General features: G+C 41.6%; 1 protein-coding gene across 2 annotated transcripts in view; it reads right to left on the reverse strand.

Moving 5' to 3' along the window:
• LOC306867168 (uncharacterized protein) overlaps nt 1-24,941 on the reverse strand; it is a 514,062-nt gene that overhangs the window by 20,840 nt on the left and 468,281 nt on the right. The gene's annotated exons all lie outside the window — the stretch shown is intronic.

The following is a 24,941-nucleotide window of genomic DNA, read 5'->3' on the forward strand; positions in this document are numbered from 1 at the left end:
AGAGTCTATACAGGCAAAAATCATTCATTATAAATTGTCCCTAAAATATGAATATGAGAAATGTGCAATTATAATAATGAAGAAATCTCACCTGAAGTTGTTGTATTGTTCTTGTGGTTGCATTTTCATTTGCATTGAATTCATTGCAAATTGCATTCCAAGCACTCCTTTTCTTTTGCTCACTAGCAGTAGTGTGGATTTTACTTTCAATAACTGGATGGTTGGTCAAAATTTGTTTCAGTAGTGTGTTTTCATACTCACTGAAGTTTTTTGAACAAATTCTTTTTGCATCCGCCATTGCTTTGTGTCAAAATGTACACCGATAATAATGTTTTCTGGTCCATTCCAGGTTTTTATGAGCACCATCAGACCAACGGCATGTGCTTATACTCAACTTAATCAGGCCTATCCCAGGTGTTCTCATTTAAGCTTACTTAATTTACTCCAGGACTCTGTAGTCTCAGACTAACTAAACTTATTTTAAGCCACGTTCATGAAAGGTACTTAAATGCCCCAGTTTAACTAGTACACATTAAGGCCTACTCCTGGCTTATTCTAAGCCATGTCTGTGAAACCGGGCCTATATATTATACTTCAGTTAAAGTTATACATCGGAAATTGTTAAAGAGACGAACCTCTAGATGGCCAGAACTGCTCAGACCAGACTTTCTCGTTAGGGACAAGTGGAGGACCCTGTACAAACCCCCTGTAGAGAAGCGAACTGCTGACCTGCAGTGGAGGATTATTCATGGGGCCATAGCTACAGATAGACATGTGGCACACCTGAATTCAGCAGTAGAAGGGAAATGATTTTGTGGGGAGCAAGATGATGTAGAACCTTTGTTTTTGAGGTGTAGTAGATTGCAAGTTCTTTTTAATTTGCTTAAGGTTTTTAGTAATTTTAACAAAGAATTTTCTGATAAAGTGTTTATTGGGGGAATGAAATATAATTTTTTAGTGAGGAGGAAAATGTTTACAAAATTATTTAATTGGAACAGCTAAACTGGGAATTTGGAAAACAAGAAAGAATAAAGGGTTACAGCTTGCTACAGTGAACCCTGAAATGATGTTTCAATGCTTGGTAAAAGGAAGATTGAAAATTGAGTTTGCCTATTATAGGCTTATAAATAATGTTGTACTTTTTTTCAACAACTCTCGCCGGCGGCTACTGAGAAGCTACGAGGTCTTTGTTTACTGCTGGAGCTGGACCTCGAGACCGTGGCCTCGCCTACTGACGCTACCCGCACAAGGAAGCGCGGAGGTATACGAGCTAGGCTAAGAGCTAACCCCACAAGACTGGCTCTTCCAACACTCATGCTCTCAAACGTTCGCTGTCTGGAAAACAAACTGGACTTAATTCAACTCAGTCGATCTACACAGCATGAGGCAAAGGATTGTTGTGTGTTTGTTTTCACCGAAACATGGCTAAACGACAACATCCCGGACTCCGCCATTCAATTGCACGGGCTAACCAACTTCCGAGCGGACAGAGATTCATCACTGTCTGGTAAGACCCACGGAGGGGGCTTGTGTGTGTATATCAACAAAGACTGGTGTAACAATGCTGCGATATTATCAAAACACTGTTCATCGCTGGTGGAGTTTATGTTTGTGAAGTGTCGACCGTTCTGTCTGCCACGGGACTTCAACCACGCAAACTTAAAGACAGTTTTGCCAAAGTTTTTGCAACAAGGGGAAACAACACACTGGACTTTGTTTACACAACAGTAAAGAACTCTTACAAGGCTGTACCCCGCCCCCACCTCGGGTACTCAGACCACATCTCTGTTATGCTAATCCCAGCATATAGACCACTTCTCAAACTCGCCAAACTGGTTCAAAAGCAGATCACCGTATGGCCAGACAATGCCACCTCAGCAGTGCAGGACTGCTTCCAGGACACAGACAGGAACATGTTTAAAGAGGCAGCCACCTACAACAACCACACAGACCTGCATGAGTACACTGAAACTGTGACTGCTTAATTCAAAAATTGCACTGATGATGTGACAGTCACCAAGACATCACCACACGTGCAAACCAGAAGCCATGGATGACAGCAGAGGTTCGTGAGCTGCTAAAGACCAGAGATGAAGCATTCAGATCAGGAGATAAAGCAGCCCTCAAAACAGCAAGAGCCAGTCTGTCCTGTGGCATCAAAAATGCAAAACGGTCATATGCTCAAAAAATCAACAACCACTTCACAGACAGCAGAGACACACGGAGCCTGTGGCAAGCCATTCAGACCATCACTGACTACAAGCCCCTGCCACAGGCCTGTGGTGAGGACACATCCCTCCCCGATGCACTCAACCACTTTTATTCACGGTTTCAAATGCAGAATGACACACCTGCACAAAAACTGCCCACACCTCCCAACGACCGGGCGCTCTGTCTTTCTCCAGCCGACGTAAGGAAGACCCTATCTAGGATTAACCCACGCAAGGCTGCGGGTCCTGACAACATACCTGGCCGTGTTCTGAGAGACTGTGCTGCACAGCTGACAGATGTGCTTACAGATATCTTCAATACCTCGCTGAGCCAGGCAGTCATCCCCACATGTGTCAAATCCTCAACAATCATACCGGTACCAAAGAAATCACCTGTGTCCTGTCTAAATGACTACCGTCCCATAGCACTGACTCCAATCATGATGAAGTGCTTTGAGAGGCTAGTCATGCACAACATCAAAATCAACCTCCACAACACACTCGACTTGCTCCAGTTTGCATACCGTCCAAACCGCTCTACGGACGATGCAATTTCCTCCACCCTCTACCTGGCTCTTACCCACCTAGAAAATAAAGACTCCAAAGTTAAAATGCTGTTCATTGACTTCAGCTCGGCATTCAACACAATAATCCCACAACAGCTCATAAATAAACTAAACCTGCTGGGCCTTAACAATTCTCTGTGCAATTGAATCCTGGACTTTCTAACCGGAAGACCTCAGTCAGTCCGTGTCGGCCACAACACCTCGAGCTCTACCACACTGAGCACAGGTGCCCCACAAGGCTGTGTGCTCAGCCCGCTGCTCTTCACACTGCTGACCCACGACTGCACTGCCAAGTTCAGCTCCAACCACATCATCAAGTTTGCTGATGACACAACAGTGGTAGGTTTCATCAGCAACAACGATGAAACGCACTACAGAGAGGAAGTGACACAGCTGGCTGAATGGTGTGGCACTAACAATCTGTCCCTCAATGTGGAGAAGACAAAGGAGGTTGTGATGGACTTCAGAAGAAACTCTGTTGACCACCCCCCACTGACCATCGACAGCTCGACTGTGGAGAGAGTCAGCAGCACTAAATTCCTGGGGGTGCACATCACAGAGGATCTCACCTGGACCACCAACACCATGTCACTCTCCAAAAAGGCACAACAGCGCCTACACTTTCTCCGCCGGCTGAAAAGAGCAAGTCTCCCTCCACCCATCCTCACCACATTCTACAGAGGCACCATTGAGAGTGTGCTGACCAGCTGCATCACTGTCTGGTACGGGAACTGCAGTGCTGCTGACCGCAAGACCCTCCAGCGGACAGTGAACACAGCTGCAAAGATCATCGGTGCCCCTCTCCCCTCCATCCTGGACATTTTCCTTACACGATGCTCCAGCAAAACCAACAGCATCGTGAAGGACTCCACCAATCCCTCCCACAGTCTCTTCCAGCTCCTACCATCAGGAAGACGGTACCGGAGCATCAGAGCCTGCTCCGCCAGACTGCTCAACAGCTTTTTCCCCCAGGCTGTGAGAGCCCTGTGTGCAATTCGAAGTGTGCTACACACAGGTGAGTGGGCCTGTACAAACCACCTGTAATAACACACTCTCCTCTATGTGCACTAGACACTTTACACACACTGCTGCGTGTACACAATCCCACAAAAGACTCAGCAATATATGTATGTTTACATGCTCGTGCACTACAAATCATCCTGCACTGTTCCCCAACCAGCTACTTGACTCAAAATGTCTCTCTTTGCACATGTACAGTATTTGTGAAGCATTCGTATAGTTTGTATTTTTTTATCTTCTATTTTTTAGTTTGTATAGGGTAAATAGTTATGTGAATCATTTGTATAGTTTGTATTTTTTATCCTTTATTCTTTTAGTTTGTATAGGGTAAATACTTATATATAGTATACTTATAGTTAAATCTGTCAGTAGGTTAGTTGTGTATAGGTTTATAGTGTTTTTTAATTAATTGTTGTATGTCTGTATTTATGTAGCACCGTGGTCCTGCGAGACACGACATTTCGTTCCACTGTATGTCCTATTGTGTTATTTTGTTTGCTCACTATAGCATTATCTTATTCAAAATATTGAATAAGATAATACGTTTAAAAATATAATCCATATACTATTCTATGCAAAATGTGATATATGTAATCCAAATATTAATCAAGATATCTTATTACTATTTTACTGGATGTCTAAATACTGATTATAAGTCTTAAAGGGCCATCCACTGGCCAAACACAGGTGTTTTACCAGTGAACTTAAATAACCCGATGAACTTTGGGTAATTTCCAGAATATGACAGGTACAAGTAAACAACTGTGATGTATGTCCTCTGGGATCACCGCCAACCAATAGGGGTGATGGAATAAAGATCTTTTTAAAAATGGCGGATCTGGCCAAATTCCACCATTAAAAATGGACCAGGTGGGCTAGTGATTAATTGTGGCGAACCAGACAAGCGTAGCCAATTAAAAACCGGAACTACCAACTTTGGGTAGTGAAAAAGGTATAAAATGGATGGACGGACAGACAAAGATTCAGATGCGGTGACCGTTATCTTGGCTTTGTTACTTTGTCTAATAAAGTCTTATTTTGACATCTGGAACTCTGCTTCTTGAGCTTCATTGAACACATTGAGAAGATCCATCTACTGACTTTGAGCCACAACAGTCCCCACATGTAGCGGAATGACAATAAAGCTCAACTTGACTCAACTTGAACTTGACTTGACTTTTTTGTGATGTGTGGGGTGTTAATGAGGTTCTTTGAATAATTCATGATGATCAACTTGTAGTGAATTTTTAAGGTTGTTAATTGTACTTTATATTTATTTAAAAGTGATTTAAGTTTCATAGAGTAATAAAGTGCTTGTTAAACCTCTCTCTCGTTTCCGGTGAGAGTGTTGAACGTGAGTGGACTGAGCGCTGTGAGCGTGTGTGTGGTGAGTAGGGATGGGTATCGTTAAGGTTTTAACGGTATTACTACTCTTACCGATACTGCTTATCGATCCGGTATTTTAACGGTATTCTTATCGGTACTTTTTGTTTTACTTTGTTTCTTTGTTCATATTCTTACAGTATCTTATCTTATGTATATAAAACACTAAAAATGCCTGCACTTCATCAATTTGTAAATGCACCAGTGTGCAGGTATTTTTAGTGTTTTAAGATAAGATACAGTAACAACATGAACAAAGAAACAAAGTAAAACAAACTGACAAATACAATAAAACAAACACACAAACGAAATTAAATGTAATAAACAGTGCTTTCATTTTTCCATGAAGGTCTACTAATATTAATGTTCAGGTAAGTAATAGTTACAAAAGTAATCAAATGTAAATGAGCACTGCATAGTTTTCACTGTATGTACTGATAGATTTATGTTTATTAAAGCTATAACGTTGTTCAGATTAAGAGCTGTGGGTGATTTTCTCTTTGCATTTTGTTCTTTGATTAACATTGATGGCTCAAGCTCCAGTCTGACACTTTAAGACAATATACTGACACGCATCAGATTTTCTCCCAACTGTTCTCGTCCAATTAAAACATAAAAGTGAAGACTCTCATAACCGGCCATTTTGACACATTGTGTGTGTATTTTTTGGCATATTTTTGTGTGTTATTTCGACGCGCCCGAAGCTCAAAGTGTACTTTGCTTGTCCGTTTTGGAGCACGCCGCCGCGCAGGCACACGCGCGCACACACATTTCAGCCTGGGGAACAGATCACTTGTGCAGATTGTACTTTCAAAGTTTTACTATCAAATATGTCCTGCAATGTAGCAACAGTAAAGACGGCATTTTATAACAATCACTGACTGAGCTGATTCAGATGTTAAGTTTTGGTTCGGAGGAACGAATCCGCGCCGCTATGAAGGGAAGGGAGTTGTGCTAGAATAATCCTTGGAAGCCAAAATCGAAAAAAAAAAAAATACTTAGCGTAATATAACAGCCACAGGCCTAAAGTGTGAGCAGATGTTTGAATAGTTGGTTCTCTCTTCTATCATAATTAAACAGGACTTTCATTTTGCGTGTGCTGAAGCTCCTCCGCGCGATCTGGCTTCTGAATTGCGCATAGCAAAAATGCATCATAGACAAATGTTTGAATATTATTGCACATAAAAACAGCTGGCGACATTATATATATATATATATATATATATATATATATATAGAGAGAGAGAGAGAGAGAGAGAGAGAGAGAGCAACAATAAATGTATGTGTGTTTTCTTAATTTCTCCAATACCGACAGAAGTACCGATAACGTCAGAGCTTATCGATACTCCGGTCTTTCATAATTTAGCCCCGAGACCGATTTAATACCGAGTTTCGGTACCCATCCCTAGTGGTGAGTGAGTGACTTCTGTCCTTTTTCGTCTTATTTTTATTAATTTTTTTGTTGTTTAGTGTTACTTTTGGTGTAGTTTTGGGTTGTGTTCTACCGGGTTTTTTTACCGGAGTATGCATGACGGCCCTGGCTGCTCAGGCTTTGTCTACACTCACGCGGCGCCATGCAGTTAAGGTGGTGTTGGTGGTAAGTGTAGAGGAGATTTGCCTAGTGATTGGTGAAGTTGTAGGACATGGATGTATTTTATCAGCATCTAGGATGAATAGAGCTACAGTGATTTTTTTGAGTAGCGTTGAAAAGGTGAATGAAGTAGTTACTTTACTTTTAGTCATTTAGCAGACGCTTTTATCCAAAGTGACTTACAAATAAGAAAAAGTACCTAAAACTAAAATTCAAAACTCTGTAAATACTATATACACACATTTAAGAAAATAAAGAAATGAAATAAAATTGACAAATGCATACAACAACATTTCAATATTAAACATTTAAATGAAAACTAAAAAATAAGCTAAAAACAATTCAAAATATTAAAACAACAAAAAGGTATGAGTATAATAATGCTTCTAACATAAAAAATTATTTCCTTATTAATACATCGCTCATGGAGCATGTAACAAAACCGGAACGTTAAAGTGACCTCGTTTCTGTGAGCCGCAGACACAGACAACCAAGAGTGAATACATATGATTGTTTATTAAACTACACTACAGGAGAAAATGCAACATTGAACTGAACACAAACATACACACATTAAACATAGATGCCAACGGAAGGAAGGCATGGAGAGAGAGAGAGAGAGAGAGAGAGAGAGAGAGCGTTCGCGCGCAAGAGAGAGCATAATGGCAGGATTTGGCTCGAAGTTAAATCGCCAAAGTTACTGAACTCAAAACTGCCAGAAGCTCGGACTCCCCCCGAAAGTAAAGAGAAGAACTCGCCTTTTGGGTGTGGGAGAAGTTTTATCTGACCCTGTTACACCCATTTTTGGTCAGTCTGACCAATAACAAGGCACATAGTTTCAGCGGGAAAGTGTTTCTTTGTCTCACTTGACACTTCATTTGCATGTTTTATGACTGTTCTGCTCAATTGGTGTAATTCTTCCCACGGTACCATAAGAATAGTATGATGCATTTCACGAGGTCACAGTGTACATCATTGTTAGAGAAATAAAGAGCAGATCATTTTGATATCAAGAAAGAAACATCTAGCATATATTAAACCAGAGATGCATTCATATACCTGAATATGAGTGTTTAGAGCTTACTAATACAAATAACGAGTGGTCACTAGGCTAATATAATAAGGAAACATACAAACAGCACATGCCTATACCAGATACATTTGTAACTGATTAATTATGGTCTAAATAAAGGAAGTGTCTCTATGCGTGTGTGTTATGTGTGTTGTACTCGTGGAGGTAGTCCACTGGTCAGCCAGGCCGCTGGTGTCTGGTATCGAGGGTCATTTAGTTCTCTGGAATGTGTTTGAAGTCCCATGGAGAGAACAGATCTGTCTGTCTAACGTCTTTTAGACAGTGGGGGGTAACCATTGGCAATTTATCACCCGTATAAAGGTTGAATGTGGGGCCAGGTCTGTGAATTATATGCAGATGTCAAAAGGCTAAAAGGGGTCTCTTAAGACATAAAGTCCCAATGACCATCAAGGATCATAAGCAGATGCTACACGGTCTTCACTTGAGGAGGGCTTTACACGACTGCTGCCGCAGTATAATAACCTTTTTTATACCTATCTATCAAATCACTATTTGAATTCAGCTGAACCCACTTTCCTGTTTATCACAAAAAATGGCCAAGCAAGTGCAGACACTGACAAGATACGCGATACAGTATGAGACCAAACGTCATTTCAGCAACTCTCAACACTCAATTTCTATAAACTGTGTGCTGTAAAATTCCACATATAACTAGATAAAAAAAAAAAAAAGTTTGTCAAAACAAACTTTGATGTTGGATTTAGAAAGCATAGCCAGAAAGTTGGAAGCAGTTTGAAAAGTCTGAAGATTTGAATAGACCAATGCTGCCTTCACATGCTATAGGAAATATAGTAAATGCAAGTTTCTGGTTCTGCATGGTTACTTTCTGGTTTTAGATAAGCCTTCTAAGTCATTTCCGGTCAACTGTCAAAATCAGCAGCGCTGTAATGAGAGTGCCCTCGGCTCGGTTTCTCTACATAACCAAAACTTCTTCAAATTGTGAATGGATTGTCTAAGAGGACCAAACGTACACATATATAGTTTCAGGAATGACAAAAGTGAGTGTAAAAAATAACACGAGTGAATCTATTAAATTGTTCCGTGCGTCATCCCTCGTGAAAATTAACCATAGATTCATTGTAGTAACCATGGATTTTGGCATATCGATTACCATTTGAATACCACAGTTTCTCAAAAGAATGAGGCAGAAGAGGTTTCTGTGAGGGTCTCAAGAGTCTCTATTTATATATACCACAACATTAAATGACGTTTGTTATCTTTAAATGCACAGTGTTCTTTAGGACTTCCACATAGTCAATTCAGGAACAGTCCATCAGTGTAGGTCTATTGTTAGGATAGATACAGTGAGTACTATTGATTCTAAACTAGCAGTGTGCCTACTAATATTCAGTTGATTGCCTTATTCAGTTGAACAAGCCTGCAATCTGATTGGATTATTTATTCTGTCAGTGTATACCGGGCATAAAATACCCTAACCAATTAATTTCAAACGTTAAAACACCTTAAAACAATTATTTCAGCTCTTCATTTTATTCCTGTTCTTCATTATGCACAACTGACAATTTGCTTAAAAATTAAAAACCAGAATATTTTAAATTAAATAACCCAGTTAACACTAAAAAACAAGTTAGGAGTTATAATAATAGTTTTCCCTTCAAACTAAGACTATTTAGAGAAGTTAATCTCAAGATTAAGAATAAGTTATTTAAAAACAAATAACAGAAACTCTACAAAAATTAAAAACCAGTTAATCTGTTCAATCGTAAAAACAAAACAAATACCATTCACCAACTACAGTGACTCATTCACATATTCATTAATCAGCTTACTCTTATTAAGTTACTGTAGTTTCAGAAGCAGTTATGGCTATCAGTTCATCCCACACAATAGGATTCAACAGCGGGTATAACTGAGACAGTGTGTTTCAACTATACCCCGCACATTACGCTAAATTACACAATAACCTTGAATGGCACCATGAAATACATCATATTAAAGATCTTAAAATTCAGTTTTACAATGATTGAAGGTCAAAAAGCTATTTAATGTTACAAGAGATGGAAGTAAAGTTCTTACCAGTAAAATATACGTTTGGTATTTTTGGGTGTGCCGTGTCAAAGCCTTGGACAGTTTCTACTGCATACAAGTCTATTACAGATTATGCGCCACTTCCTCTTCACTCGATAAGGGAAATGCCCCTTCTTGTAGGAGGACTCAAGTAAGCATATTATATTCCCTTTCCTGGTTATATCATCTTGAGGCTACTTATTCTGGGCACTACCTTATTCATGGGGCAAATAACAACACTTACCTGGGTGGGTTGGGTTAGCATCATATTCAATGTGTCACAGCTGGTCCTTCACACTCAGAGGACATCTTTACCTGATATGCACTCCCACAGCCAACTCTGAGACTGGTTGGCAACCTTCTTTCAGGATGTCTTTATATCTCTCTCTTTGGAGTCATTATGCTTTGATACACCCTATGGATTCTTACTCAACAATAAAGGCTATTTAATGGATTTGTGTGTGCTTTCCTTAAATATGGAGCTATTTTACTCAAGATGCCTTCAAAGGAGATACCAAAGATGATCATAACCGATTGAAATCTGAATTCTTTTTATCTTCACTAACATTTTGATAGAAAAATTCATTAAAACACCAACAGTAAAAACATTAGCTAAGTAAGCTGATTACCTTAAAAATCCATAGATGTTGCCATCAGTTTATACTACTATTAACACTTTATCTGTTTCATAAAAGACGCTACGAAAAGCAGGGATTAAAGTCCAAAACCTGACTTCAAATAATTTAACAAATCAATCGGGTGTAACGGGGCGAACAAGACACGAGACGTGCGGATCCAAATGCAAGCTTTTATTTACAGGCATGGTCAATAACAGGCAAACAGGTATAGAGAGGGCAAGACAGAAGAGTACTTAAGTAAACAGGCGTGATCGGCATACAATATCCAAGGGGCTTGACAGAAGGGGTAATCCAGGTACGAGAGCAATAATCCAATCAAGGTCCAAACAGAGTTACCCTTATGGCAAGGCAAAAGGGTAAATCCAGAAAACATGGGCAGGAGTCAAAACACAAGAGAACACACAAGGTAAAGCTAGGAAGGACTAGGACTAGGACTAGGGCTCCGTAGAGTAGCTATCGCTATGAGAGTGATAAACGCAATACAATATTCGGCATCTAGCAAGAGGAAGTCCATGGTTTATAAAGCCTGAGTGATTAGTGTAATCAGCTGTGTAATCAGTGAAAACAGCTGTGTGTCGTCAGTGCAATGAATGATGGGGATTGTAGTGAAGTGCAAGAGTCCATGCGGTGAGTGGGTGACCTCTGGTGGCGATTAACCGGAAGTGCATGGACCAGATTCGTGACATAGCACCCCCCCCCAAAAAAAAACCCCACTACGGCGGAGCAGATGAAGCAGAAGACCACCAGAGTGGGACAGAAGACCACCAGAGCGAGATAGCCGACCTCCACGGCGGAGCTGAAAACCACCTCAGTGGAGCAGACAGGCCTGAAGACCATGGCAGGGACTGGGACCTAGGAAACACTGAGACATATGAAACAGACAGAGCATCAATGCAAGAAAACACTAAAAGGTCATCAATAGGTTCACTGGCTGACATAGGACATAATGATAGTTCATAATCGGGTTCATGGGCTGAAACTGGACGTGATGATCAGAAGTAGTATCTATGGCAGTGACAGAATAAACATGACAGACATGGGATGCATTGACATTTTCGGGGCTTATGACGAGCAAGTTTAAGGGTTGTGACAGACAAAGCAACAAACTTAGTATTGGTCTCCTTGAGAGTGGTGAGACAGACAGATTGTTCACTAATGGATTCTTTGGCAATGACAGGGTATACAGAAGGTTCATAAAACGATTCCATGGCAGCGATAGGCAAGATAGACAGTTCGAACTCAGACACATTAGTAGAGACGAGACGGACAGGCAGTTCACAATCAGTTACCTTGGCTAGATAACTATACCAGTTTCCTAAACAACAATTTAAGATGACACAATCTCACTAATTTGATCCAGGTTCAATGAGTCAGGATAATTTGATGTGCATGCTTATTCTTGAGCAGCCCTTTATGTCGATCATGGATCAATGGACCAAAAAATATATCTTTGCTGTTTAATTCATTTGAGACGTTGTGTTTTCCCCAGTGCATAATGGACATGTCACAGTTATATTCTTCATCTGTAAATGTTAGAAAGTCATGCAAATATATCAATTTTTGCTGTCAGGAGTAGGTGAGGCTTACGCGAGTGAATAAGCGCAATAGAATAAGAGCGCAATAACTTCGAGTAAAATATACATTTTGCTAAAATATTTGTTGTTGGACATAAAATGTGACATGTAGAATATTAAACCTTCATATAACTGTAAATCAAATGTAAGCTAGCTAATACAGCTCTGATTACTAGCTCAAATTATGCTCCGGACCAGGTTAGTTTCCCAGCAGAAGTTGTTAGAGTGACTGAGCTTGAGCTATGGTAAATTTACTTTATGAAACCAAATCAAGTGACAATAAGTCAGACTAACTGACATAAGCCTGGCTTATTTGGTAAACTTGTTTTATGAAATAGCCCCCCACTTTCTAGTTTTAGTCAGGTGATGTTCAGCATATAATTTATTAAATTATGTTTAGGCATACCATGTTCTTTACCCATTAGTGTGCATGCCTAAGGATGTTGGGTGTCCTTTTATCTTTAAAGCTGGTTTCTGCTTGCTGCTTTTCATTCACTCTACAAATGAACTTCAGCTTCAAAGGACTATCAAGACCCATTCTTACTCATTATTAGTCTACTCATTTGCATACATCTTTGCGTCAGTAGCTTTTACATTTCCTTGCATCAAAAGCATTTCCAGTTTGCATAAATGCAATTTAAAAACAGTTTCATTGTTTTTTTTTTCAGATATTCATGTTTTTTTAACTGTCTACTTTAATTTGGCAGTTTACACAGCAATGGTCATAGCACAGGATGTGATATATGAAAGCTACAGAAGATATGTGAGTGTGTGTGAGTGTGTGTGTGTGCACTTTTTTTATCTTTTGGGTACATTCACCAGAGTACACACCAGTAAACTGAGGACCACCTTGACAATTTTGGCCAAATGAGATGTTCTTATATTTCTGACCATGTAGTAGCTTTTAGTATGCTCTAAAATGGTGTTCAGGCTTAAAATCTCACTTGTTCCTAAAATGTACTTTTAAATGACTTGTGTATTTAAAGTGTGTAACCCCCTTCACAGTTTTGCTGTATCTGTATAAGACACTTACTGAGAGATAAGAGAGAAACAGAGGAAGTACTGTACAGTAACTTAGATCGTAGTTTATAATGGTGTATCAACAATGTGAAATGGAGCAGGGGAACAACACATTAAAGCATATGATTTTGAAAAGAATGTCTTTCTTCCAAAAGGCGGGGGACAACAACTGTTTAAATTTCTTAAAGTAATAGTAATTATTTGGTAACACTTTACAATAAGGTTCTTTAGTTAACATTACTTAACTTCATTAGTTAACATGAATTAAGAATGAAAATTACTTCTATAACATTTATTAGTCTTAATGTTAATTTCAGCATTTACTAATATTGTGTAAAGTTGTGTTTGTTAACATTAATGCACTGTGAACTAACAATGAATGGCTGTATTTTATTAACTAAAATTAACAAAGATTACTAATGTAATATCTTCAGAGAACTGTAAGTGAGAATAAACCTCATTAGTGGGGTCAAATGGACCCTTTGTACACTGTGGCAGTGCAGAAACTTATTTTAATGGTTATTTTTGTTTTCTAAGATTGTTATTTGATGTTGTTTCTTAATTATGAAATGAACAAAATGTTTATTCAATGTTTCTTTTTTGTCCTTTTTTTCAGTGGACAATATATGAATGATTGTGGACGTGAATCTGCCTGTTTTGGAAACTTGAATTAGCGTGACGCAATTACTACACTGTAAGGATGGCGCTGAGGCAGAACTGGAATCCATTCGCAGAAGTTTATTAAAAGGATTTGCAGTAGACAGAAACGTCAAGTCAGGCAAAGGGTCAAAACCAGAGTAACAGTTGAATCCGTTGACCAACACAGGGGCAATCCAAAAGACAAGAGTCAGGAGGCAAGCAGAGGGCTCAAACACAAACATCTGTCCAATCAGATAAACAGAGCAAAGGGGCAAATCCAGGAAATCAGAAGTCGGAATAATCAGGCAGAGTAATACACAGAAACTCAGTCAGAAAATAACAATGGAAAACTCTCGGTAAAGCAGGTAAACTGGCAATACTTTGCAATCTGCCATGTGCTCAGTATCCGGCTTATAAAGTCACCAAACAGGAAGTGTCAGTAGAAGAAGTAGGGAGAGCGGCATGCAGTCAGTACTCGGGTGAGGGCTCCCTCTGCTGGTTTGGTGTTACAGAACCCCCCCCCCTAGGAGCACCTCCTGGGGCTCTATGTGGCCGTCCCCATGGTCTGGGTGCTGGTCGATCGGGTCTGGCTCTGTGAAACTCCTCAATAAGAGAGGGATCCAGAATGTCACGGGTGGCTACCCAGGACCTCTCCTCAGGCCCATAGCCCTCCCAGTCCACCAGATATTGGAGCTGACCCCTTCTCCTCTTTGAATCCAGCAATATGTTCACCTTGTAAGCGGGGTTCCCATCAATGTCCAAGGGTGGTAGTTGCTCTAGGATTTTGGCCCCGGGGTCAGCATCCGGGTGGACCGGTTTGAGGAGGGAAACATGAAAGGAAAGAAAGATCCGATAGTTAGTAGGAAGCTCAAGCTGGTAAGTGACCTCATTAATACGTTTGAGAATCTTAAAAGGGCCAACATACCTAGGACTGAGCTTCCTGCTGGGCAGCCGCAACTTGATGTCCCTCGTGGAGAGCCAGACCCGTTGTCCTGGTTGGTAGGAAGGGTGTGGATGCCGTCGCCTGTTTGCCTGGAACTCCTGTGTTCGTTCAGCCCGCTGGAGGCAGATGTGAGCGCTGTCCCACACCCTCTCACTACACTGTATCCACTCGTCCACATCAGGGACCGAAGAAGGTTCACCAGACCACGGGAACAAGGGGGGTTGAAACCCCAGGGCGCACTGAAAGGGGGTTAGACCTGTAGAAGAGTGAGTTAGGGAGTTTTGGACATATTCCGCCCAAGGTAGGAATTCGAACCATCGGTGTTGTTCGCGGCTGCAGTAAGTCCCTGCCAATCTCCTGGTTGAGGCGTTCCACCTGACCGTTAGATTGTGGGTGGTACCCTGACGTGAGACTCACATTGATTTCAAGGTGTTTGCAGAACGCTCTCCAAACTTGGGGTGTAAATTTGGTGCCTCAGTCGCTGACGATATCCTCTGGTAGGCCATAAACTCGGAAGACGTGGTTAAACAAAGCTAGCGCTGTTTCCATAGATGTGGGTAGACCCTTTAGGGGAATTAGCCGGCAGGACTTTGAAAATCGGTCGATGATAACTAGTATAGTAGTAAAGCCATCGGAGGGGGGTAGGTCGGTTACAAAGTCAATGGAGAGGTGAGACCAGGGTCCAGTGAATTGAAATTGAGTGAAGAATAGGGCCCATCGAGCTTGACGTGGATTGAGTCGTTTGGCGTTCTTAATGTACTCCAGATTCTTATGGTCAGTAATAACTTGAAATGATGAATAGCGCCCTCAAGCCAATGTCTCTTTCATGGTGGCTTTCATGGAAAGAAGTTCCTTATTGCCCACATCATAATTTCGCTCTGCTGCCGTTAGCTTCCTTGAGAAGTATGCACAGGGGAACAGCTTGCCTGGTTGACCATGGCGTTGTGATAAGACCGCTCCGATTCCACAGTCCAAGGCATTGACTTCTACCACGAAGGGCAAGCTGGGATCAGGATGTTTCAAGATCGGTGCAGTCATGAATATTTCCTTCAGTGACATGAAGGCCTTTGGTGAATCCTCTGTCCATCCTCTGTCCATTGTAACTTCTTGGGGTTATTTTGAGAAGGGTGGTTAAAGGAGCTGAGACCAGGCTATAATTTCGAATGAAGCGTCGATAGAAGTTGGCAAAACCAATAAATCGTTGGAGTTCCCTGATAGTGTTTGGTTGTGGCCATTCAGTGACTGCTTTGACTTTGGTCTCGTCCATCTTTACTCCTTTGTGGCTGATGTGGTATCGCAAGAAAATTGTTTGTTTGACGTGAAACTCACATTTCTCTGCTTTGACGTATAGCTGGTTTTCAAGGAGTCGTTTGAGGACAGTTCTCACATGGGTGATGTGTTCCTTCTCAGTCTTGGAGTATATCAAGATGTCTTCAATGTAAGCTATCATATATTGGTTAAGCAGGTCTCGGAAAATCTCATTGTGAAGTGTGAAGTGACATTCAGCCAAGTATGGTGACCCATACTCGGAATTCGTGCTCTGCATTTAACCCATCCAACGTGCACACACACAGCAGTGAACACACACACACCGTGAACATACACCCGGAGCAGTGGGCAGCCATTTATGCTGCAGCGCCCGGGGAGCAGTTGGGGGTTCGGTGCCTTGCTCAAGGCACCTCAGTCGTGGTATTGAGGGTGGAGAGAGCGATGGACATTCACTCCCCCCACCTACAATCCCTGCCGGCCCGAGACTCGAACCCGCAACCTTTGGATTATAAGTCCGACTCTCTAACCATTAGGCCACGACTTCCCCGACGTTGAAGAAGGACTGAAACATGATGAAGGACTGAAACATGGCTGGTAAATTGGCAAGTCCATAGGGCATGACCTGATATTCATAGTGCCCCCTAGTGGTGAGGAAGGCAGTTTTTCCACTCATCTCCTTCCTTGATCCTGATCAGATTAAATGCGCTTCTTAAGTCTAGCTTGGTGTAGATAGTGGCCTCACGTAGTTGTTCCAGGGCAGAGGGTACTAAGGGAAGTGGGTAGCGGAACTCTATCGTTACATTGTTCAGTCCTCTGTAGTCGATGCAAGGCCTTAGTCCACCGTCCTTCTTTTCCACAAAGAAGAAGCCTGCTGCAGCTGGTGATGTGGACGAATGGATGAAACCTGAACTCAAGGCTTCCTCAATGTATTCCTCCATGGCCTGCCTCTCTGTTCTTGACAGTGGGTAGTAGACCTTGCTCTTGGGTGGCATGGCATGGGGAAGTAGATCGATGGCGCAGTCCCACGGACGGTGGGGTGGCAGTTGTGTGGCTCTGGACTTGCTGAACACCTCTGATAGATTGTTCTAACAAGAGGGGATGTTTACTGTCTTATGGGTCTCGGGGCTTTCAATACTGGTAGTGAGACATGGTAGGGGCTGAGCAGTCAAACAGTGATGGAAGCAGAAAGATGACCAGCGACGAAGCTCACCACAATGCCAGGAGATGTCAGGGTCATGCGTAGAGAGCCAGGGATGTCCGAGAATAACTTCATGATGGGATGAGTTGACCACATACAGGGTTATTGATTCTTGATGAAAAAGGCAGACGGTCATAGTAAGAATTCTGGTTCTTTGAGTGATGCCTTCTCCGATGAGGGTGTTGTCAATGGCTTTGATTTGTATAGGAGGAATGCAAGGTTGAGTGGGAAAATTATGTTTCTTGAGGAGGCTGCTACTGATTAAATTGAGGGCTGCACCAGAGTCGATCATTGCTGTAAGTTTAATAGAAGCATTATCAGTCTTGAGGAAAACAGAAAGCAGAAGCGACTTATTATTTAGAAGAAAGTAATGGTCAATATTTACGGTTTGAGTTGTTTGACACTTGTGGGGACATCCGGAACAGCGGTGACCTGTCTCGCCACAGTAGAAGCATAACTGAAGTTGTCGATGTCGGATTCTTTCTTCTTCAGGTAATTTAGTTCTACCAAGTTGCATGGGCTCGTTACTGGGAGTGGCTTCAACGGGCTGAATACTTTGGGTTGAAATAAATGGTTCATATCGAGCTCCTCTATTGACTCTTCGTTTCGGGGCTTGTCTCATTAGGTTATCAATCTTTATGGTGAGCGTTACAAAGTCTGGGGACAAAAGATCTTCCCCCTTGCAAGCTAGTTCGGTCTGGAGTTCATGGGGGAGGCGTTGTTGGAAAATAGCTTTGACAGATACATCATTAAATCCACTTTGAGCAGCAAGAGTGCGGAATTCAACAGCATAATCAGCAGCAGTGCGGGTCCCTTGCGTTGTATGCAGAATTTGTGTTGTTACGCTCTTGCCTCCAGTGGGATATTCAAAAACCTCCCTAAGTTGTTGGATGAAGTAATCGAAGGGGATTCTCAAACGTCGGTCGGTGTCCCAAACTGCAGCTGCCCAATCGATCGCTTTTCCAGTCAGCAAGGTCATTAGAAAAGCACATTTATCCGTTTCAGACGCAAACTTCTCCCCTGGGTGATTTAGATAAATTTCTACTTGACGAAGAAAGCTTCTACAATGCTCAGCAGATCCATTAAACTTATCGGGAAGAGCAAAGCTTCCAGTCTTCGGCGTCGGGGAGGGAAGTGATCGGATGTAGTGAGTCAGGTGTTCATTGACTGACTGAAGATTAACGAGTTGTTCCTGGTAGCCCTTTAACAGTTCACTTTGGTATGCGAACACCGTCTGCAAATTTGAAACTTCTGCTGGATTCATCGTAGGCGAAGTAGAATCCATTCGCAGAAGTTTATTAAAAGGATTTGCAGTAGACAGAAATGTCAAGTCAGGCAAAGGGTCAAAACCAGAGTAACAGTTGAATCCGTTGACCAACACAGGGGCAATCCAAAAGACGAGAGTCAGGAGGCAGGCAGAGGGCTCAAACACAAACATCCGTCCAATCAGATAAGGGGCAAATCCAGGAAATCAGAAGTCGGAATAATCAGACAGAGTAATACACAGAAAGTCAGTCAGAATATAACAATGGAAAACGCTCGGGAAGGCAGGTAAACTGGCAATACTTAGCAATCTGCCATGTTCTCAGTATCCGGCTTATAAAGTCACCAAACAGGAAGTATCAGTAGAAGAAGCAGAGAGAGCGGCATGCAGTCAGTACTCGGGTGAGGGCTCCCTCTGCTGGTTTGGTGTTACATACACGGATTTCAAATATGAATTGAACCAAAGTCCAAAGTGCTGAGCTGTTTTATTTTTATTATTATTGCTTGTTCCCAATTTTCAAACAAGTGATTTTTTTCTTTTTTCATAGACATTAAGGAATAAATCATCCCTTTTGAACAGAGTTTTCCTTGGACTGTTTTTGTCCTTAATATTGTAACATTATTCATTTATTTATTTATTTTTTAATGGATTGAATACAGTTGTTTCCTCTTTAGATATTTTCTGCATTTACGTGGCATTTTAATTACTGAACGTGATTTTTATTTTATTTAAATGGATAGTTCACACAAAAATTACAATTCTATAATTAATTACTCACCCTCATGCTGTTCCAAACCCATGAGACCTTCTTTCATCTTCGGAAGACAAATTAAAGGGGTGGTTTACATTTTTTTTTTCCTAGGCTTGATTGTGTTTATGGGGTGCAGTCTAACATGTGTTAATGCTTTGTTTTTAAATAAACGCATCATTTTTCACATAATTTACCTTTATTTCACACCGCTCTGTCCCTTCTCCTAAAAGGGTGCTTTCACACTAACACTTCTGGTGTGCACCCGGGTGCGATTGACGTCAGAGTTCCATTCGTTTGGATGATGGGAACGCTGTCTTCCGACCTCCGAACCGTACCCATGTCCGCTTAAAAACGGTGGTCTGGAGTACGGTTCGTGTGAACTTTGGAGCGGTTCGCTGCTGATGTGAACGCAATCGTACCAAATCACGGAAGTGAACCGCTATTAATCATCCATCACAATGAGAAAAACCAAAGAATATATTTCTGATGTGTAGCAAAAGATAATTGAGCTTCACAAATTAATGAAGTGGCTTTAAGAAAAGAGCTAGAGCAGTGAAAATTCCCATTTTCACCATCAGGACAATGATTAAGCATTTCCAACCAACATAAAATGTTACAAAACTGCCTGGAAGAGGACGTTTGTCTATATCGTCCTAATGCACGGTGAGGAGGAGAATTTGAGTGGCTAAAGACTCTCCAAGGACCACAGCTGGAGAATTGCAGAAAATAGTTGAGTCTCGGGGTCAGAAAACCTTAAAAAAAAATAAAAATTGGCAAACAGCACCTACATCACCACATGTTGTTTGGGAGGGTTTCAAGAAAGATTCTCCTAGCTCATCCAAAAACAAACTCCAGCATATTCAGTTATCAGACATGACTGGAACTTCAAATGTGACTAGCTTCTATGGTCAGATGAAATAAAAAAATGAGCTGTATTTTTGATGTTGTGGGCCTATATTTCTGCTGGAGGTCCTGGACATCTTGTTTAGACACATGGCATCATGGATTCTATCAAATACCAACAGATAAAAAAATCAATAAGTGACTGACTCTGTTAGAAATCGTATAATGGGCCATGTTTGGAACTTCCAACCGTACAATAATGCAAATACAAACCTCAAAAACAACACAAAAATGGGTCACTGAGCACAAAACCAAGCTTCTGCTATGGCCATTCCAGTCCTCTGACCTGAACCCTATAGAAAATGAGTGGGGTGAACTGAAGAGAAGAAGCACCAACATGGAGCTGGGAATCTAAAGGGTCTGGAGTGATTCTGGATGAAGGAATGGTCTCTGATCTCTTGTCAGGTGTTCTCTAACCTCATCAGGCATTATAGGAGAAAATTTAGAGCTGTTAAACTAGCAAATAGAGGTTTCAAAAAGTATTGAATAAAAGGGTGCCGTTAATTGTGGCCAACCATGTTCATGGTTGAAAAGGCAGATTCACAGTATGTTGAGGGAAACATTGTGAGAATTTGAAGGGCCATCTTCTGCAGGAGAGGAACACCTGCTGCAGTAACCATCTTCGTCCAGAAGGTGACAGGGTCACAGTGAGATTCCTGCAGTGCTAGGTTTTCTCGGAGCTCAATTAGCTCTGTTTGCAGAGAAGCAGCACTGGCCCATGGGAAGACTTTTGTGGCTTCAGTTGAGAATTCTGCAATATTTTTGACAAGAAATGGATTTTCGATGCAAAGCAAGACTTGTTTTCCCAGATGGAAATCTTCAAAGCGAGTTTGGACATTTTTAATCAGCTTGTCCAGGAATTCAGCATAATTGTGATGGTGATGTTTTCCTGCAGTGTGATCCAAAAGTCTTGGGAAGTGATGCAGGTCCTGCTGTAAGTCACATTTGAACACCTCCAGCTTCCTCTGGAAAGCACGGACAGCTGACATGAGGCCACACACTGTGCTGTTTTTGCCCTGGAGCTTCATATTAAGGTCATTGAGATGGGAAGTAATGTCAGTTAGAAAAGCAACAATTTCCATTTCCTCTTCATTCTTCATGAAATCCACAAACGGTTTGGCTTTTGCACTCTTCTGATCCAACAGAAATGTCTCCAGCTCTTTCCCCAGTGCCCAAAACTGCTCCAGTACCTTGCCTTTACTAAGCCACCAGACATGGTTGTGAAGGAGAAAATCATCAAATGTTGCATTCACCTCTATTAGAAATGAGCGTAACAAACGATGTTGCAGAGCAGAGGATGCTCTCAGATAGTTGACAAGTTTCATGACTGTTGTCATGACTTCCGAGTACCTTTCTCCCAGGCTGGCACACAAAACCATCTGGTGAATTATGCAGTGGTATGCCATGAGGTCAGGGTGGTGAGCTCTCAAGCATGACACTAATCCCCTCTCTCTCCCAATCATACATGGCGCGCCATCAGTAGCAATGGAAACAACATGCTTCAGGTCTATTTCGCTGTCTCTAAGCATATGTGTCACTGCTTCATAAATGTCATCCCCCCTTGTGTGTCCATGGAGGTTTGTGAGACCCAAAACATCTTCGTGAAATTCTCCTATTTCTTCATCAAAAAATCTGACAAAGACCATGAGTTGTGCATTGTCTGTGTTGTCTGTAGATTCATCCACAGCCAATGAAAAAAATTTGGCTTTTTTTTATAGCAGAGCTAAGTTGTTCAAGTAAATCATCAGCAAGTATTTCAGTTCGTCTTGCAGCAGTGGAATCAGAACAGGGTATTTGGCTTATTTTCTTGATTATTTCATCCTTTTGAGTCCCTTCAAACAGAGCAGTCACCACTTCACTCATACACTCCTTGACTATTTCAGCATCAGAGAAGGGTTTCTTGTGTTTTCCCAGGACCCATGCTACTCTTAGTGAGGCTTCCGTTGCCCGCTCCTGTTGTGTGGCTGATCTAACTATTACACTGCTTGTAGCTTCATAGGATGATTTCAGCTGGTTTATTTTTGTGGTCCTTAACTCTGTGTTCTGAGGGTAATTTTGTTCAAAATGTGCATGCTTGGTTTCATAATGGCGTTTCACATTACCACTTTTGATGATTGCTACCGTGTCGCTGCAGATTAAACACATTGGTTTTGTGCTTCCCACGGGGAGCACGAATGCATATTTTTCTGTCCACTCACTTTTAAACTCGCGGTTTTCAAAATCAACTTTTCTTTTCTTATCAACGGGCAGCTTTGAGCACGCCATTAAAGTCAGTTACCGATATTTGCACTGCTCCGCACTGATCGCAAACGATGAGACTGCCTGTTCACCTGCCAGGCCCAGATCACGTGACCGGTGGATAAATCTGGCTGCCTCGATTGAGTGAATGACGTTGCTATAGCGATGCTGTTACAGCTGCTGTGATCGGACATAGATGAAGCAGCCAAACCCAGTAGAAGCCTCAAAGATATATAGCGCGGAATCACAATTGCGCACTGCATTTGGATTATGATTAAAATAGCATGTTGGTTTTGGCGTCGGTCCAGATTTAACCATGTCTGGGTCCGGATACGGACCGGAGTCCGCCTATTGAGTACCCCTGGGCTACACTGTTACATTCAGTATATTTGTCTTCATAGCCTTTAATATGCACATTGTTTGTTGGACAACACTATGAAAGCCCATTTCTGCCACTGAATAAAAATAAAGAAAAAGATGATTGTGACTTTTGTCACAACTCTGACTTTTTTTCCTCAGAATTGCATGATATAGGCCCAATCCCAATTCTATTTTATACCCTTTCACCTACCCCTACCCCTGCAGAGTGTCAAGGTGTAGGGGTGAAAATATTCCCCTAAGGATTCGGAAACCACTACTATACCGTTACACATCATCTAGCTCCTACAATACACCAGCACACCTACCATTTTAGAGAGTATCACAATGCATACGCACGCTTTCGCCTAAGCGTTCATGTGCGCGCTTTCCCTCGAACGTAAACAACGCTGATTACATCAAATACGTTCTTAGGTACTCTCCAAAATAGCGGAAGACGTAACTCGGGGGAACAATGGTTGAGTAAATTATTATTTTTGTTTTCTTTGCGCAAAAAAAAAGTATTCTCGTAGCGTCGCAAAACAAGTTGAGCCACTGATGTCACATGGACTGTTTTACAGATGTATTTACTACGTTTCTGGACCTGGGAACATTTCAGCTGAGTTGCTGTCTATGGAGGGTCTGAGAGCTCTCCGATTTCATCAAAGATCTTAATTTTTGTTCCGAAGATGAACGAAGGTCTTAAGGGTTTGGAGCAACGTGAGGGTGAGTAATTAATGACATAATTTTAATTTTGGGGTGAACTAACCCTTTAATGAGGACAGTGGCCCTCCAGGGCCGAAGTTGCCCATCCCTGATCTAGATATATGGCCTCCCCTTTCTACAATGTTACTTCACCCAGAGCCTGGTGGTTGTAACATTATGGGGGCTTGTCTATAAGTTCAGTAAGTTTTGGTAAGATAATTTGGTTGAAGAGAAAATTGAATGAGTTTGAGTAATAGTTGTTACAAAATATTTTTATTTGTTTTGGGGAGTGTTTGCGTAATGCCACACAGGTACTGTGACTCATTTCATTATAACAACAACACACATTTGACACACAGATAACACATTTAAGTTATACGACTATTCAATAATCTTCAGGGAGTGATTGTGTGAGGAACAGAAGATACAGATCAGCTGTAGTGTGTTCGGTTCTGCTGTGTGTTCTTCTGCTGACTGCAGTCATAGGCTACGTCCACACGAAGACGGGTTTCTCCGTATCCAATCTTTTTTTTTGCCTCAAATTCCGTAAACACGGAGTCGTCTCAGGAAATATCTGCGTCCACACGGAATCACTGAAACCAACTGAAAACGATGTAGTACACATGCCAGACCAATATGTGGTGCTGTAATTCTGCCACAGAGATACACAAAAAACCAGAGAAGAAGACTTGGACCATGTGCGTAAACCTTGCGCGCTGAATATAAACTAACACACAAAGCAGAAGATTTTGCTTTAATAAAACTAATGAGCTCAGTAGGTTCTGCAGCACAAACACAGGCACGTAGTCTGACATTGTTGTTGTTGTCGCTGTTATGTGACGTAGCGGTGTCTGATTAGGGGCGAGACGTGCGCTGATGATGTCATCGTTTCAGAAAATATACGGATTCGCCGTCCACACGAAAACATGAAACCGGCGTTTTCAAATTTATCCACCCTGGGACCCGGTTTCAAAAATGATCGGTTTCACTCTTCGAAAACGCCGGTTTCGTGTGGACGAAACGCCTATACGGTAAAAAATTTATGCGTATACAGAGAAACCCGTCTTCGTGTGGACGGGGCCATAGTGCTGGGTGTCATCTTCACTCAAGAGAGACAACAGCTCATATCCAAGAATGAAAACCTGATCACTGAGAGAGAACTGCTAATGCTCAAGAACACAAACCTGACCAATGAAAGAGAGCAGCTGAGAACTGATGAACTTCAGATTTGTGGTAAAGTTTCTATTGTCTATGTAGTTATTTGCTATACAGCAGACATTTAAAAACCATGAGTAGGGTTGTGGTCTCTGTAACTTTCTGTGCACACAATATATGATTATTTGATCTGTTATAAGATACAGACAGATGAGTGTAAATGGGAATAAAAAGCTAACAGCTGAACTGGTTCTGTTAACAGTTGGATGGACTTGCTATCAATCCAGTTTTTACCACAAGTCCAATGAGAAGAAGAGCTGGACTGAGAGCAGAAGATACTGTACAGAGAGAGGAGTAGATCTGATCATCATAAACAACAGACAGGAACAAGTGAGT

The sequence above is a fragment of the Barbus barbus genome (genome assembly GCF_936440315.1).
Source record: "Barbus barbus genome assembly, chromosome: 4".
Classification (NCBI taxonomy): Eukaryota; Metazoa; Chordata; class Actinopteri; order Cypriniformes; family Cyprinidae; genus Barbus; species Barbus barbus.